Source organism: Misgurnus anguillicaudatus, chromosome 8, assembly GCF_027580225.2.
Source record: "Misgurnus anguillicaudatus chromosome 8, ASM2758022v2, whole genome shotgun sequence".
NCBI classification, from domain to species: Eukaryota; Metazoa; Chordata; class Actinopteri; order Cypriniformes; family Cobitidae; genus Misgurnus; species Misgurnus anguillicaudatus.
Genome location: NC_073344.2, coordinates 13,772,586 through 13,790,069, shown reverse-complemented (window position 1 = coordinate 13,790,069; position 17,484 = coordinate 13,772,586). Strand labels below are relative to the sequence as shown.

At 37.1% G+C, this 17,484-nt stretch overlaps 1 long non-coding RNA gene across 1 annotated transcript; it reads left to right on the top strand.

Annotated features, from left to right (window-relative positions):
- The first annotated feature begins 15,099 nt into the window (after positions 1-15,099).
- Positions 15,100-16,604, top strand: LOC141365955 (uncharacterized). The gene is made up of 2 exons (XR_012370914.1): positions 15,100-16,232; positions 16,414-16,604. It is a non-coding gene; the product is annotated as an uncharacterized lncRNA (long non-coding RNA).
- The last annotated feature ends 880 nt before the right edge of the window (positions 16,605-17,484 follow it).

Sequence of the window (17,484 nt, the reverse complement as noted above, 5' to 3'; positions counted from 1 at the left end):
AGTTTCTCACTTGTTCGACTTCTGTGAGGAAAAGACCCTTCCACCTGCGGGATGTGTGTCTCGCGCTCCTCCCGCCCTGTGTATAATCACGCGCCCGCTCGCGCCAGTCCGCAGATCAAGAAATCGATTTCCAGAGGAGGCGACTTGTTGGAGATGCGCATCCTAATAGGGTTGCTGTCTACCCAATTAGTACTTATAAAAAAATAAGAAAGGTTGTGCTGGTATGATGTCATTACAAGCAGCAGCAGGCATAACGTTACATATAAGCAGATATTTAGTAGCTATATTATGACTTCAGCTACCTGTTGTGTATATTCAACAAAATGGGTTTATTAAGGAAAAACTTAACGTTAACAAGCCAGTAATAATTACAAGTAAGGCACACATCGCATTGACATTTTGCAAATTGATTGTGTTCCCTTAGCCCTCACATATGCTCAGGAATTTTAATGCGTGATCGTATAGAAAAATTGATTATGAAAAAAAATCCTAAAAAATAATCCTTCTCTTCACTCCTCTGGCTTCGCTGCATGTCCCTCGCGAATCAGATGCTGTGTGTGCATCATACACTTGCTAAAGTGAAAATACATCCACTAACATCCATTACACTGGTTAGTTTAAGCTGCTGTACATACTTCATGTAAAGTAGCATGGGATGTGTTAATTATTTGGCTGAAATACTTTTTGCATTAGTCTGTGACAATGTCAAGAGTGGAAAATTGGTGTGAAAAAGCAAGAGACAGAGGAATGACAGTGTGTTGGGTGAAAGACAGTTTAGCTGTGTTTTTAAGGCTGTTGCCAGTGTCTCTGTTTCTTTAGCCTTCAGAGCTCATTAGCAGTGATAGACACATTGCTACTGACAACCTCCTCCACACACTTTAGCTCTCACCTTACTCCCTTTCCCTATCATTCCACTTTCATCATCATTTATATCTCTATCACAAACTCCCTGCACTATTAATTTCTATTTTACTAAAGCACTTGCCTCTCCTTCCCTTTTCATCACACTTTTTCAGTTTTGTCTCTCACGCTGTTATCTCAAAAGATTAATTCTGCTTAAAGTGTCTGTTCCCTTATTTGCACTGTAAAAGAGCACGCTTTTTAAGCATTTAGTACATTTACAATTATGCATTTGGCAGACGCTTTTATCCAACTTGCACAGCGACTTACAGTGCATTACAAGGTATAGGTATCAGATTGTGTGTTCCCTGAGTTTAAACCCATGACCCTTTGCGCTGCTAACACAATATCACAGAGCTACGCAGGAACACAAAGCAATTTGCAACTTTTAAAGAGCACCTATTGCCCGATTCATGTTTTTAAATTTCTTTTGGTGTGTAATTGTGTATTAGTACATGTTGATGCAAAAGGTACATACCAGTGATGCGTCGGTCGGGTCGTTTGAAATAAAGATGCAAGTTAACTATTTTAAACAAATACTACTTTTTAAAAATGCGGGCCAGGGAGCGAGTTGGGTACACAATTATTTTTTTTTTGCGGTCCGAGTTGCAGGCAGTTAGTTGAAAACGTTGGTCGGGTGCGGGTTGTTTATACATTGACCCGCGCATCACTGGTACATACCCCAACATAAACGTTAACGTGAGTTATCGTCTCCAACGTAAATCTCTTTTCTTGGACTACAGCAAACACACGGATTGTAGGCAACTCCTGGGATTGGTGATGTAGACCTCCGACATTATCATAATTCCTCCTGCTTCGTGAATTAACTCCTGTTAGCATTGCATTGTTAGCGAATCTTTCAAACATGGTAAGGAGTAGGGCTGGGCAAAAAAAAGATTTCACAAGCAAGACGACGACGATAGTGTTGTGGCTTTTAATTTCTTTTTATTAATTACCCACTTGTAAACTGCTATTCACTGTTCTTTTTTATTAATATAGTATTTGTATTAAATCTATATTCATTGAGTTGAATCGAGAATCGAGTATAAAAACCAGCCCGAACCGGAATCAAAAATTTAATCGGGAATCAAAATCGAATCGATCTGGAACATCTGATTCGATACCCAGCCCTAGTAAGAAGCGTCACATTTCTGGCTGATGTCAAAAGTATTCAGGCCAATCTTAGTAGGCCCCTTCTGCCTCGAAAGACAATATTTGTTTTAACCATAAACCATGTCAACACATTGTTTTATACAATAAAATGTATTAGCAATAAAATATGTGCCAAGTTTTGACTTGATATGTTGACGTAACTTAAAAAACTTAAATTAAAAACAAGTTTAAACTTAATATGCTATACGTTAAAGTACATGATATCATTTTTTACAGTGTGGAAACACTGACCACCATATGCTCTTGGTCATTGTCAATTTCCTTCATGACTTTGTGGGCTGCACATACATATTTCAGATTCAGTGTTGGGAGTAACGCATTACAAAATATAATGTATTACAGTAATATATTAGTTTTTGCTGTAACGCAGTAATATAACGCATTACTAATAACATTTTGGTAATATTTTACTCGTTACAGTCGTAGTAACGAGCGCGTTACAACAATGCATTTCAAAATTAGACTCTGTTATTTATTATTTTTTTTACCAATGCGCGCGACCAGCATCCACACATGAAAAAGCTGCGTGTAAAATAGTTATCTGCGTCCCAAACCGCATACTTCCATACTATATAGTGGGCGAAAAGCACTACTTCTCGTACTCTTTGCCTACTATATAGTATGGAAGTAGGCGGTTTGGGACGCAGCGTATGCCTGTTTCCATGCAACATGTTCATTTTAACTTTAACTTTGTATTTGAAATGCGATTTGGACGCGGTGCGCGTCAAATATAGACATGTTTTCGTAAAGAGCCAAATCTGGGAAGTCCGCGGCTGTATAAGAGGTAGCAATCAGGTCCAGTACCGCCGCACACGCATAATTTTGCGAAAAAGAGCACTAAGTAAAAGCAACAGAAAGTTTCTATCTGTCTCCCATGCTGCTTGAACCTCAGAAGTAAAGATACTTTTACAAATGTTGCCAGTAAAATCCATATCACACCAGCAATGACAAGGTAAGCTTTGCTATGATTACAGTCCATATACATAATAGATTGCTAGGCTATATGCTATCTACAGTTTTATTACAAACAGCAACCTAAACTACAACATAACATTAGTGAAGACTTAAACATGGTTATCTAAATAGTACATTTAAACATCACTGTTTAAAGTTTTTACCAGCCTTTGTATGGGAGCCTATATTCATTGTTTGGCAAAAAGCAGTGTTCCTCTGTTTGTCTGTGTTTTATATGTTAGTCTACATGTAATCCTTAAATTGTACTGAAATGAGCTGTATTCCTTGAGCCCTGATCCTCCAATAGCACTTTTTGATAAGTTGTGTCAACCAAGTGCATTCCAGGTTTGTGCTGTGAATCTGAATTAAAAGTGAATTAAAGAATAGAAATGAAAAGAGGTTGTGTGTCTTGCCATGTTATTAGGCTATAGGTTGCATTATAGTGGGCTCTAGCTCTATTGTGCTTGGTATGTCATGTGTACCATAATTTACCAGACTTTTACCAGATCATGTGTCTATGTTTCTGATTCTGACAGTGATTGTTACTGTATTTTGCCATAAGTATTCACTGTGCCTATTCAAAGCTCGAAGGCCAACACATAACTTCTAGATTTAGAAGCAGCAACAAACTACATTTTAACATTTTATAATGCCTAGTCTAGTCATACTTCTGTTATTTTGATGAAAGTAACTCAAAAGTAACGCAAAAGTAGTGTAACTCATTACAGTTCAGAGAAAGTAATATTGTAATGTAACTAATTACTTTCAAATGACAGTAATTTGCAATATATAATGTATTACACTTTGGAAGTAACTTGCCCAACACTGTTCAGATTAAACAGTTCCGGCAAGCTTGTCCACACATCGATACACAACAATACAGACAATGATGGCAGTGCACAAGATTGAGATGAGTAAAGTGTTATTGCACAAAAAAGAAACCCTTTGAGTCTTGACAGACAAATGGCACTCATGTATACGTCTAATAATGGTCTCTCTCAAGTACTGAAGGTACAAAAGTAGAAGGCCAGACTAAAGCCTTGGAAAACAAGAGACCTCTGATAAGTGCTGTCACTGTACTACTGTACAGCTTCTCTTTATAGGTTTCATAACATCGCTTCTTTGTTTTAATCTTGTATTTTTTGTGAATGCCTGTCTATGTTCCTTGCTTCTTAAACTTTATTAAGTCTGGTCCAGGAAGGTCCTGCCGCCATTTTGCCTCTTGATCAATAAAGCACACTCTTAAGAAAAAAGGTTCTTCAAAGGTTCTGGTAAAGGTTCTATATAGAACCATAGCTTACTGAAGAACCATATTTTGCTGAAATGGTTCTTTGTCTTGGCAAAAGGGTTCTTTATTTCCCTCCTTTTTTGATTTTAAATTTAGTCAGTTATTTTCAAGCTGCCTCTTGATTATTTTCACCTGTAAAAGCCCTGAATCATCAGTCCTGCTGAACCGCCAGCAGATTAACATCACAAGCAGGTAAGAGAGTAAAATAATCATCATTTACTGTTAAAAACATTTTGAAAATTGAAGTTTTGTGTGTTCTTATTGTAATTTATTTATTTTATAACAGGTAAACGTTATACTGTAAGCTTCATTCACTTTAAAGCAGGTAAGCTTCATACTGTTTTAAATGATAGGAGACTCTGCTTTAACAATGACTTAGGATAATGATTTGTTAAAGTGTTATAAAGCATATACTGTACATGTATATTGTACATTAAGTTTATTAAACTAATTATCAGAAGTATGTGGTACATCATGTGTTTCGTTTTTTTATTGATATTTCAGAGTTTTTGTATGTGAGGTAATCTTGCTGGGAAGGAAGGCAGTGCGTATGACCACTTGATATAGACACATTCTATTTTTAAAGGTGATGTATGCATGTTACTTTCAATCCTGGCATTAAAATAATAATATTTACTGTTTAAACATTTTGCAAAATTGAGGTTTTGCGTGTTTTTGATGTACTTTATTTATTTTATAACAGGTCACATACTGTAAGCTTCATTCCCTTTAAAGCAGGTAATCTTCATATTGTTTTAAATGATATATTTCAGGGACTTTGCTTTAACAATGACTTAGGATAATGATTTGTTATAGTGTTTGTTATAAAGCACATACATGTATATTTTACATTAAGTTTATTAAACTAATTATGAAAAGAATGTGGTACAACATGTGTTTAGTTTTTTTTATTGATATTTCAGAGTTTTCATATGCGAGGTAATCTTGCTTATTCTGGGAGTGAAGGCAGTGCGTATGACCGCTTGATATGAAAGACACATCCTGTTTTTAAAGGTGATGTATGCATGTTACTTTCAATGCTGGCATTAAAATAATAGTTATTTACTGTTTAAACATTTTGGAGATTATGTATGTGATCTTGTGGCACATTTACTTGTGATAACAGAATTATTTTTGTCTATCTGTTGTAGGTGGACCATGAGTGAAGATCTGGAGGTCTGCCATTGGCTTGATAACAGTGGTTTATGTGAATTGAGTGAATTCAATTTATAAATAAATCTTTCACCAAGCATTCACCTATTTACTGACAAAACAGGTATCTTGAGCAGAATCATATTAAAAATTCTGTCAAATCATGTTTTACATACAGTATGTAAGCAAACTCCAGTCTAATATTAACTTGTTTTGTCTCCATGTCTTATCCTTTCTCCCATCTCCAACAGATCCAAATCTCAGCCTGATGCTCAACCTTGTATGATGATGACAACAGCCAGGTGATGGAGATCTGTGTTATTCACAGCCTGCGTCTCAAGATCAACATGACAATAGCAGACCATTTCTTAACTTACTCTTATCTGACTAAATGTTCAGCATCATTGCAACAAAACAAAGAACATTGGATGGAGTATTGGAGTATTGGATGATCCCGTAAAGAAAATAATATGGACTTTTTTGGTGAGATTCTACAAAGATTGACACAATCCTATTGACTTTTATTTTTACAGTTAATAATGCATTATAAACATCCCATTCATTTGTATTCTATGTCATCGATCTGTTTGTGCTAAAGTGTTTACATCTGAATGTAATGTCAATAATATGTTAATATTCAGGATTTATTATCATTTGCATGTTTTGATGTTGATGTCATGATTTTATTGATTTCATGTAATTGTTGTCTATTTAAAATGATTTTAATTGCCAAATTTTATTGTTAATTTATTTAATATTGAAGCTGTTATTTAACATCCATATCTTATTTGAGTAGTGATTTGTTATATTTGCATAATAATTAATATATTTATTCTGATTGTGATTTTAATGCACATATTTATTATTGTATGACACCTCATGTAATGAAAAAGTGAAAATAAAAGTATTTTCTGATGTCTTGCAATTCTGTTTTTAAACTTTTAAACCTTATAAAGTGCTATAAATAAGAAAAAACAAATAAAAAATAATCCTTCTGACTGCTGATAAATGAAAGGGTTCTTTATAGCACCACTGAGGTTCTATTTAGCACTTTTTCAAGGCAAGGTTCTATATAGAACCATCTAAAAAAGGGTTCTATATAGTACCAGAAAGGGTGCTGCTATTGTTACAAGCTGAAGAACCCTTATTTGGTACTATTTAGAACCATTTTTCTTAAGAGTGCAGCTCCCATGATGCACCATGTCAACTTCTCTTACAGGCAACTGCTTGATGCATGCGAGGTCACATTAGCATAACAAACTTTAAAAATGCTAGGGCATCTCTTCTGTAAATAAAACAAATAAATGGTTGGTAAAAAAAGAAAACAGTTTTTTGCATCATGAGAGTAAAAAGACTGTCGTTAATAAACCAAATCTAACCAAAGCTGTACAACAATTACATATTATTGTGTATTACACTTTTGTAAAAAAAATTATCCCAAGCTGTCATTGTGGCGCAGTATATATACTAAAAGGTACCGATTTTATGTACATTTGATACCAATATGTGTCGAGGCTTTAATATGAACTCTTGACATGCAAAGGTGTTTTTGAAAGGGTACCTCCCCAGTTACAGCTAGGGAATATTTTTGATAATTTGTTCTAACAGTATGTTAATGTAATCCTAATGTAAGATAAAAAGTTAACAATTTTTGCCTCGCTTTTGCTCTTATTTCTAGATACAAAGCTGGAGTTGCAGTGAAGGAGAGATGGCGGAGTGTCAAAGGAGCGAGGTAGGAGCAATGACATTGATTGGTCAGATTAAATGAAGATGCTGCTTCATGATGTAAACAATTTAATAGTAATGTTGGGGATAGCATAGATGATTATTTATATTGATAACATAATAAAGAAAAGAGACTACACTCTTAGAACGAATGTGTTAAAAACAACACATTAGTGTTGATTCTGGGACAACACACTAACTGCGTCGTCCTGGAATCCACCCATCTCTGTGTTATTATTGAAACAACACATTTTGTGTTACTTTTAACACAACATGTGTTATACTTGAACACAAAATCAACACAAAATGACACATAATGTGTTAAAATTACACATAATGTGTTAAAAGCTTACCGCACAATGATGTGTAAAAAATTAACACATCCTTTCTAAGAGTGTACAAGTATTATAGTGATTTCCACCTGTCATTTTTTGTAATATATATACGGTTTCATCAGACGCACATGCGGTGACGCGATTACGCATCTAGTCGGAACTTTACTTCCGGTTTCTGTTTTTGCAAAATTAAGAATTCAAAACATCGGCTTGTATCTGAAATTTGTTAAATGTAACGCAAATGTGTGTTGCATTGAATGTTTTGTGCACACAACTTGAAAACTTAAAACACAATAAAAATTCTTAAGAGCCAGTAAGCTGCAAAATTTAAGCGTCCTATCACTGTTTATAAGTCCCGGACAACAGGTTTAAATGTATGCAAGGTCAAAAAACACTGTAATTTTCTCAAAATAAAAAATTAAAATTACCCCATGTCTCAGAGATCCCCAAACGATTTGTGTGAAGCCGTTCAACGAATCACTCTGCCTAAACCCCACCTTTCAGTGACCTACTCTGCTCTGATTGTTCAATTGACACAGTCTCCGCACAGACCACAGATCAGTGGCACAGACCAACAATACTGCAACATGCATTAACCTAGTGCTAACATGATTTACTGAAAAGACATTTAGTGATGGGAGAAACAAAGCTTTTCGAAGCTTCAAATCAATTGAACCAATTGCTTCGAAAATTGATTCAGTTTTTCGAAGCAGTTCGAAACACCACACACGCTGGCGACCCCTGCTGGTCAAAATAGAGTAAAAGCAGATATGGCCAAACATTTGACACTTTTTTTTTACAAAATAATAGCAAGATTTTTATTAAAATATGTTTTAAAAATTATTTTACTTACTTAAGACATGTATTATGACAAAGTGTATTATGTGTTTTTAGCTATATTTAGGGCAAACAAATCATTAAAACTAACTACCCTTTTGATTATGCACATTTTTGTCATTAAATCTGTCTATAAACAAAAAATAGACAAAATGGCAGTGTTATTAGTCAGAAGGATAAATGATTTATAAACTTTTATAATAAAACTGACCCGAGTTCACCGAAACATATTAGACACTGGTCATGTGATCAACTCCCCCTAGTGGTGAACCATCGGATTTTCGAAACGTTTCGAAACAGCTATGACGTAATAAAGCCTCGTTAGCTAAAATCACGTGACTTGGGCCAGTTTGAAACACGCTCCGAACCACTGATTCGAAACAAAAGATTCGGAAATGTTTCGAAGCCTCATGAAGCAGTGCTTCGAAAACGACCATCACTAAAGACATTATCGACATCAATACATCATTCATCATTAATCCAAGCAAAAAAACAACAACAGACACTCATATTTTACACTCATTTAAGCAAGTATGTAAGCAAAAATTTAAACACTAAGTTAGTGCACATGCGTTAGCCGCTTGCTAAATTGACTCTCTGACAGTATATTAAGAGTTTAAACACCAACATCAATACACATTATTCATCATCAGTCCAAGTTATAAAAGCTATGACAGACATTAACATTTTTACACTCATATAAGCAAGTATGTAGCTATAATTATACTTACAGGTTGTGGTTAGGAGACACATGTTGTTCCAAATAAAGTGGGTACGTTTAGTAAATCCCTCCTTGAAAAAGTAATTTTAACCACTGATTCTTCATATATCTTCATCCTTTGGTAGTGAAAACAACACAAACTGAAAAAACTAAGCGTGATGTTTACACACTAACTAGCTGAAGTGTCTGTTGGCAGGTCATAGTTTTTGTTTCTCCCGGGCAAGGCTGTAGGCGGAGATTATTATGCAAAGTGTTCGAATTACGTGGATAAAGACAGGCAAGAGATTCAATCCATATGACGACTCGTTTCAGCGATTCAGAGTCGACTCCCTACTTTAGAAGCCAATAACTTTATTAATCGTGCACTTTTTGGTTCAACTGCTTTGCACATTGTTTACATTGATGGACAGCTACATGATACACTACAATACAGGTCATTTTTTATTTTGGATCTGTGTGGCTCTTTAAAACAAGATATATTCCCTTAAGGAACCAAATGACATAAAGCATTTACATCTTTCTTTCAGAGAAATCTAACTAAATTTTGTGATACTTTTGCTACTGTATAAAAGAAAAATTATTGTTTTCCCTTTATTTGTTTATTTTTCTTACAAACAGATTTTTCTTGTTTTATGCAAAAACATCACAAAATTTTGATAGAATATGTAGATGTAGAATATGTAGATAACATCATTTTGGTTTTGGAAAAGAAAACAACAATACAGTCTTTCTGAAAAAAGCTATAGCTGGGTCTACCCAACATGCAGTGTATGTATAGGTTTTTGAAAGAAAGCGAGAGAAAGGGCAAAATAGAGGCTGGATTTGTTGTGTGTGTGTGTGTGTGTGTGTGTGTGTGTGTGTGTGATAGAGAGAGAGTGTGTTTGTGTGTATCTGATTGCTTGCTGATACATGGTGACATGCCGTAGATTGACTCAGCCTGCTTTTCTAATTCTCTCTATTAATAAGCCACAGCTTCCCACCGTTGCACCGGACTACATCTATTCATCTCAATTTGTCATCTGCTCTCCCCCTCTCTCTCCTTATCCTTTCAGTCTTTCTAACCCTTACTATCTCTCACTCTTTCCCCCATCATCTCCTGCATCATGTCTGTTTTACTGACCTCTTCTCCTGTTCCAAACCTGTCCATTCCACCCGTGTCGTTCACAGCATGAAGATGTCTGGTACATTAAAAAGGCCAGAGGTCCTATGTTTTATATTCTTTTTAAATGCGATGGTTAAATAAACTGATTTAGCTCTTGAGTATACTATGATGGCTTGCTCTCATTAATGGCATTCAAATATGTAATTTCCCATTTGGCATATTCAAGGAAACAACAAATGAAATAGTTTGAAGATTTCTTTAGTAAACTTATTTGGCTACACTGTAAAAAGTACAAATTTGGATCAACATCTAATAAATTTTACCTTAAAATACATTGTTAATTATTGCCAGTAACTTACTGTAGATTTAAATGTATGTTATTTACTGGCAACAGTTTGCTAAAAATTAAATGAATATTAAAGATTAACAAGTCTTTATCTTTACAAAATAAAATTATAAAATAACAGCCTCTTTCAAAGCACACTGTTGCCAGTAAATAACATAAATTTAAATATACAGTAAGTAACTGGCAAAAAGCTGCATATCTACAGCAAAAAATTTTACATTTTACATTTAAAGGGATAGTTTGCCAAAAATGAACATTCTGTCATCATTTCACATGTTGTTATAAACTTGTATGAATTTCTTTGTTCTGATGAATGAAGGAAGATATTTTGAAGAATGTTTGCAACCAAACCGATCATAAGCCCCATTCAATTCCATAGTAGGAAAAGATCATACTATGAAAGTGAATGAGGCTCATGAACGGTTTGTTTATAAACATTCCTCAAAATATCTTCCTTTGTGTTCATCAGAACAAAGAATTTTATACACGTTTGTAACAACATAAGAGTGAGAAAAAGATGACAGAATTTTCAGTGAATTATCCCTTTAAAGTATTTTTCACTTAAACATATAAGTTAAAAAAAACTTGTTTAGGTGTTACCAATTGAAATATTTTTTTTAAGTTGATGCAACTTTTCACTTTATACATTGTAATTTTTAAACAGTTCCCAAACAAGGTAAATGCAACCATTTGGCTTGTTGTCCGTATAATGGGTTAAATAAACATGCTCTTCCCAACCTTCCCCTAGAAATCAGTCTATATCAGAGGACTACTAAAAGTCTGCAACACGCACGTGTGTGTGTGTGTGTGTGTGTGTGTGTGTGTACCTGGTAATTATCACGTTGTGGGGACCAAATGTCCCCACAAAGATAGGAATACCAGTGTTTTTGTGACCTTGTGGGGACATTTTGATGTCCCCATGAGGAAACATGCTTATAAATTAAACAAAATGATGTTTCTTGAAAATGTGAAGTAGTTGAAGGGTTTCTGTGATGGTTGGGGTTAGGGAATGGGGTAGGTTAGGGGAATGTAATATACAGTTTGTACAGTATAAAATGTATTACGTCTGTGGAATGTCCCCACAAAACATGAAAACCAGAATGTGTGTGTGTGTGTGTGTGTGTGTGTGTGTGTGTGTGTGTGTGTGTGTGTGTGTGTGTGTGTGTGTGTGTGTGTGTGTGTGTGTGTGTGTGTGTGTGTGGGTGTGTGTGTGTTGAGAGAAACGTTACTACCGTAGGAGTGAAACAACTACAAAGATAAAAGTGGAATCTCAAAAGCATGACAAGGGATAGAAAGACAGCAGGAGAGGAAAGAAAATGAGGGAACATCCAGCAGGACAGACAAGAATTACTAAGACTACAGACATTGATTCTTTGCCCTTAACTTCCTTCAGCCGCAAACACACTGCATGTGCAACATGCACAAGCCTTTTAAAGAATAAAATAGTTATCTTCAAAGACTTCATTATAATCCATCTTTTCTGGATTGTTACATATAAATATGGATTATATTAGTACAAAAACCTAAAAGTTTTTTTTACAGCGATGCCATAGAGGAACCATTGTTTGCTTACATTTTTTCACTACAAAGATTCTTTTTAAAAACAAGGGGCCCTATCATACACCTGACGCAATGCATTGCATTGCACCACGCAAGTGTTTTTTGCTCGTTTAAGCACGGTGCATTTACTGTATTATTTTCACGTCCAGTGTCACTTGTTTAAACAGCAAATGCATTTGCACCCATTTGTGTGCCATGGGCGTGCTGGTCTGAAAACGAGGTGTGTTCAGGCGCATTGTTGGCGCGTTGCTATTTTGAGGCAACTAAAATAGACTACGCCATTGACCAACTAAAACCTGGTCTAAAGTCTAAAGTCAATGCCGCAATACTGTGTTTGTTATTTAGTGCATTAGTAATATGCGCCTATAAACAAGACGACAAAGTGCATTTGCTTATTATACACCTGGATACGCAGCAGCACAAAAACGTTTTAAATATAAAGTTTAAAGGATTTAAATGTAAAATATTATTACTGAATCTTTTGGAGATAAATGAGGACCGATTATTAGACGTTAGAAGGCGTAAAGAGCTGCTTCACCTGCTGTAGCCTGGTAAGTAATTAAAAGTTTTGCTTTAAAGGTCCCGTTCTTTCTGTGTTTTTGAAGCTTTTTTTCACTGTTCTAAAAACGGGCTGATGTCTTCAGAAATACGTATCGAGTTCTGAGTGAGTACGTTTAGATGTACAGAATAAGCGAATAACTATCAAAAATCTGCTTATTATAAAAAACTGTTTCATGCTTTTACATGCAAATCAATAAACCGGCTATGCAGATAACTGTGTTTACATGGGACTTGGAGATTTGTCAGGTTTCTCGCAGGTAGTAACGTCATCGCCTATAGTACATAATAGTCGATCAAAAAGCCGATGGCATGTCTGTCTTAAGCTATATTGTTTTATCTCTTTTTGTGTCTAAAGAACCTGTAAATATAACATCAGTTTTTATTTTCGCAGTTTCTCTGCCAACTGCTTAAGTACAGCAGAGACTTTCATGCGTTACTTTGCGCTTACTTCCGCGTCTGACGTTTATCTTTCACACGCGGAGACATGCGCACATGGACAAAACCATGAGAAAGCCGGTTAAGGTGTTTACATGCCACGCGGGGTAATAACCAAAAAACTACCTGTGCCGATTGGTTTTTGCTTACGCCGTTTATGGGCTTTCCCCGATTAAAGAAAACCGTTTTACGCATTTACATGACCCCACACGTTATCAGTTTATTAAGCATAATTGGCGAAAGACTGTGCATGTAAATGCACTCATTGTGTAGCTTGTTTGGTGTGTTGTGATTTGACTGCAGCTTAGCTTAGCAGAGCCGTTTGAGTAAGTTGGCGACTGACGTATTCCTGTGGGCGGAGATTAGTCAAAAAATTATTGATGTCATTCAACTGGGAAGTAAAGGGCTGTAGTCCAAACGGGCCGTTCGCTGTAGGCTTTGAAAGAGGAATTCTGTTAAAGAAAATATATCGCCTGGCAGTGAACTTTGAGCCTTATTATTTTTCAGGTATTATTTATGTTCTTACAGCAACAATACACACTAACTAAAGTTTGGCTGGCTTTTAAAGGGGGTTTATTACACGTTATGCCCAAAACACACCCATTACTCATTACGAGAATAGGAACAACCCTTTTAGACTGTGCGCTAGGCCCACAAACCATTTTCTCATTGTTAAATTAGCAAAAGTGGATTCTGACACACCCTTTTAGACTGTGCGCCATATGCTTTAGACCATACGCTTATATTGTAAAAATAGGGCCCAAGTTTTTTATGAAACCATTCATCCAAAAACAGTTTTATGGCATTGTGAAGCACTTTTATTTTTAAGAGTGTGTTTTTTTTACATTTCCAATGACTTAAGATCCCTTAACAGCACATACAGCATTATCACACAGATAAAACACCATCTGGGTAACACACTCAACACTAAAGTAATGCTGTAAACATTAGTTAAACCACAAGTTGTTTACTAAAACAAAAACATCCTTTCATTTTGTTCCTTGTTTCCCCATACATTGTAAAGAAAATTATACCTTTACTTGCAAACCATATAATTAAAGTTACATGAACCATCCTAAAAAGTATATTATTTAACCAGGTTATTTACTGTTAGAGTAGCTTAAGAACACTTCTGAAGTGTATGATACAGGTTAGTTATGTTAACGTGTATGTAGGTCTCTATGGCTAATAATACACCTAATTTAAGGGGATTTAAAGATAGCTAAAACAACTGTAACTGCACACTTCTCGCTCACTCTTTTTCTCTTCCTCCCACTCCTACCTTTCCTCTGTCAACTTCTGCCCAAATCATTATTAACCAGCGTTGTCTGTCTCATTAGTGTTCACAAAACACCACTGTAACATCAACAAAACCAGACGCAGACTAACCTCTGACAATTGCAGTTTTATTCATCTAACTATATATAACTGTCCTGTTTTATTCCCCAGCACCTGTCCATCATCTGTCCATTTAATCCTTTGCCTTATTTCCATCTAAATATACCTAATCTTACTGTTAAAAGTGGAGAAATTGGACTCATTGTATCAACATCTAGCAAATGTAAACCACTAATGGAGCTCAAGCTTTTATAATGTCTTTGTGTCTTTCTAATCAATCTTCTGATATTGTCATACTAGATAAAAAGTAAGGTAAAGGTTATTTAATCAAATTAATTCTCCACTGTGCTGTTTGTGAACTATTTAAACAAGTGTGGTTAAGGACTCATATTTAAGATAATTAATATGTGACCATGTCTGTGTCTCACAACCAGGCCAAAGTCTAAAAATCGAATTATGTTACCATTATTTGTCCCATTTTTTCCTAAGATGCTAAAAAAGAAAGCCAACATACTAAACCAACATATTATTATATAATATGTTGTTATAATGTTGGCACTATAATGTTTAAAGAGATACTTCAGCCAAATATCAAATTACCCCATGATGTACTAACCCTCAAGCAATACGAGATACATATGTCCATCATCTTTCAGACGAATGTCACAAGGTGACAATCTTTCTAAGGGCGGAACCAAAGTTAGGGAAGTTTTGGTTCCGCCCGGAAGGTTTCCCCACCGGGCCACAGAGGAAGACGGACCGGTTTACTTCCTGGTTTCCAGGGCGACGCTGTCAGGGCTTTACGAGCCACAGGTGTGAGGCATTGAGTGAGCAAAGTGTGATTGGAGGCTGGGGGAAATGAAGCACTTATATAGCTCTGTTGGAACACAGAGAGGAGAAGCGATTGACACGGAGCGATGTACATGTGAAGCAGTTGACACGGGGGAAGCTCCTTTGCCAAAGGCAAATGAAGACACGCACCTTTTGAAGAGCCCGAGGGCTCTGTTGATCCGGCGATCGCTGAAGCGGGCGGAAAGAGGACAGAGCCAAAGAAGGTGAAAGGAAGGCAGGCCGTGGATCTTAAACAAGGAGCACCCCGAAGTCGTGTCGATTGTTCCTGTCGTTGATGTGGATCGTAGCGCTGAGTTGGGCTCACCGGGTACGCTACTTTGGACTGCTGTATTGCTCTCTCTCTCGTCTAGATTATAGACTTATGTGGAGGAAAATACCGAAGACCTTAAAGGTAGATGAAGTGAACGAATGCTGACCTTGGATGAAAGCAACGAAGGAAGGAAAGACGCACCGTTGTGAGTATACGTTATGGAAGAATAGTGTTGGCGGCTGGAAAACGCCCTGTCTGTGCATCTGGAACTATTACAGCGTGAAGTCAATCTAGGACAAAGAAAGTACAACAGCTGTGAGTAACGGAATCTTCTTATAGAAGTATTGTGCATGTGTTTGACCTGTATATCTTTTTGAGTGTCTCCAACGAGAGCGGGCGGCCCTACCCCTGAGCCAGCGTGGTGGGTGAGCCGAAGGGTCTTTTTGTGGAACAGCTCCAGTGGTGAAAGACAAACACTAGGCCAAGTTAACATCTCCATATTTCCGTCCAGAGCGAAGGAAAGGAAGACGGGCGTCTATTGTGTACACTGAGTGGTGGGTGAGTCTTGGATGTAGAAATTGTCACTTGAAGTGGTGCTGTGTAATGCTGTGTAATTGCAGTGGGATTGCTGTTGTCTTGCCTGACGTACCCCCGCCTCCAGTCACTCGCTCCTGAGACGACGAAAAGGAAAAACGGTCCTAGAGTAAGCCCTGTACATGATTATGCTGTGAGTGTGTTCCAGTCTTGAGACTACGAAGTATTTTCCCAGCTAAACGCTCAGCGGGTTTGAGTTTATAAGTGGCGGTGAAGAACTGTGCTACTGACGGTGCGTGAGTATTATCCAGGATATTGTTCCCTTACCTGTGTCTTTTTGATCAACATAGAGCCTGAGGCGAAGGAGATCCGCCGGCCCGAGGTCTCGACCAAAGGGCGCCCCGGTCCAGTTTTCGATCGACCAACGGGTCTCGAGGAAAGGGCAGCGCTCGACCCGGGGAGCCGGCGTGACGGTTCTCGCCCCTCTATAGACCAACGAGCTCGCCGAGAGGGCTTTGGCCCCCGGCGCCACCTAGAAAAACCACCGTCCAGTTGACGCACCGCACAGCCAGCCACCGTAAGTCCGCCCCCCCTGTTAAGTAAACTATAACCTGTTAAACTGCTTAATCGACAGGAAGGAGGAGTGTGTCGTGAAGATCTGTGGAGAGAGAGAGACAGTGTGAATGTCGAGATAACGAGTTGGGAAGAGAGCCATATCTACCAAAAGCTGTAGTCAGCGACGAGGTGAGAGAAACCATTGGAAACCGATTCACGGTGCCCTTGTGTCCTAGCAGTCATCTGTGGAGAGAGAGAGACAGCGTGAAGGTCGAGATAACGCACTGGGAAGAGAGCCATACCTACCCAAAGCTGTAGTCAGCGACGAGGTGAGAGAAACCATTGGAAACCGATTCATTGTGCCCTTGTGTCCTAGCAGTCACCTGTGGAGAGAGAGAGAGACAGTGTGAAGGCCGGGATAACGAACTGTGAAGAGAGCCTAGAGGGGCCGATATTTTAAGTTCCCCTTTTTCCTGCCCTATTTATTATTTTTAAGTAAATTTAAATAAAATACATTTTAATTTATGCTTACCTTGTGTGTCTGGTCATTGGGGTGGCTTTGGGAATCTCCTCGAGGTGGAAAAAGGGGCGTGACCTTATTTACATCTGGGTCCACCCCGACTTGTGACACAAACACAGTCAAAAAGATGAAATGTTAGATTTAATTTGAAAAATTGTGTCAACAGGTTCCACACAATTCGTTTAGGAATCTCAACAAACAATAATTGAGTTTATTTTACAAAAAAAGTTCAAGTAAACTTAACAAACCTTAGTAGTGTCAACAAACAACAATTGAGTTAATTGTACATGAAAATTTTAATTAATGATGACAAAAATCATATCTATCAAACATAGTGTAGCTGCTC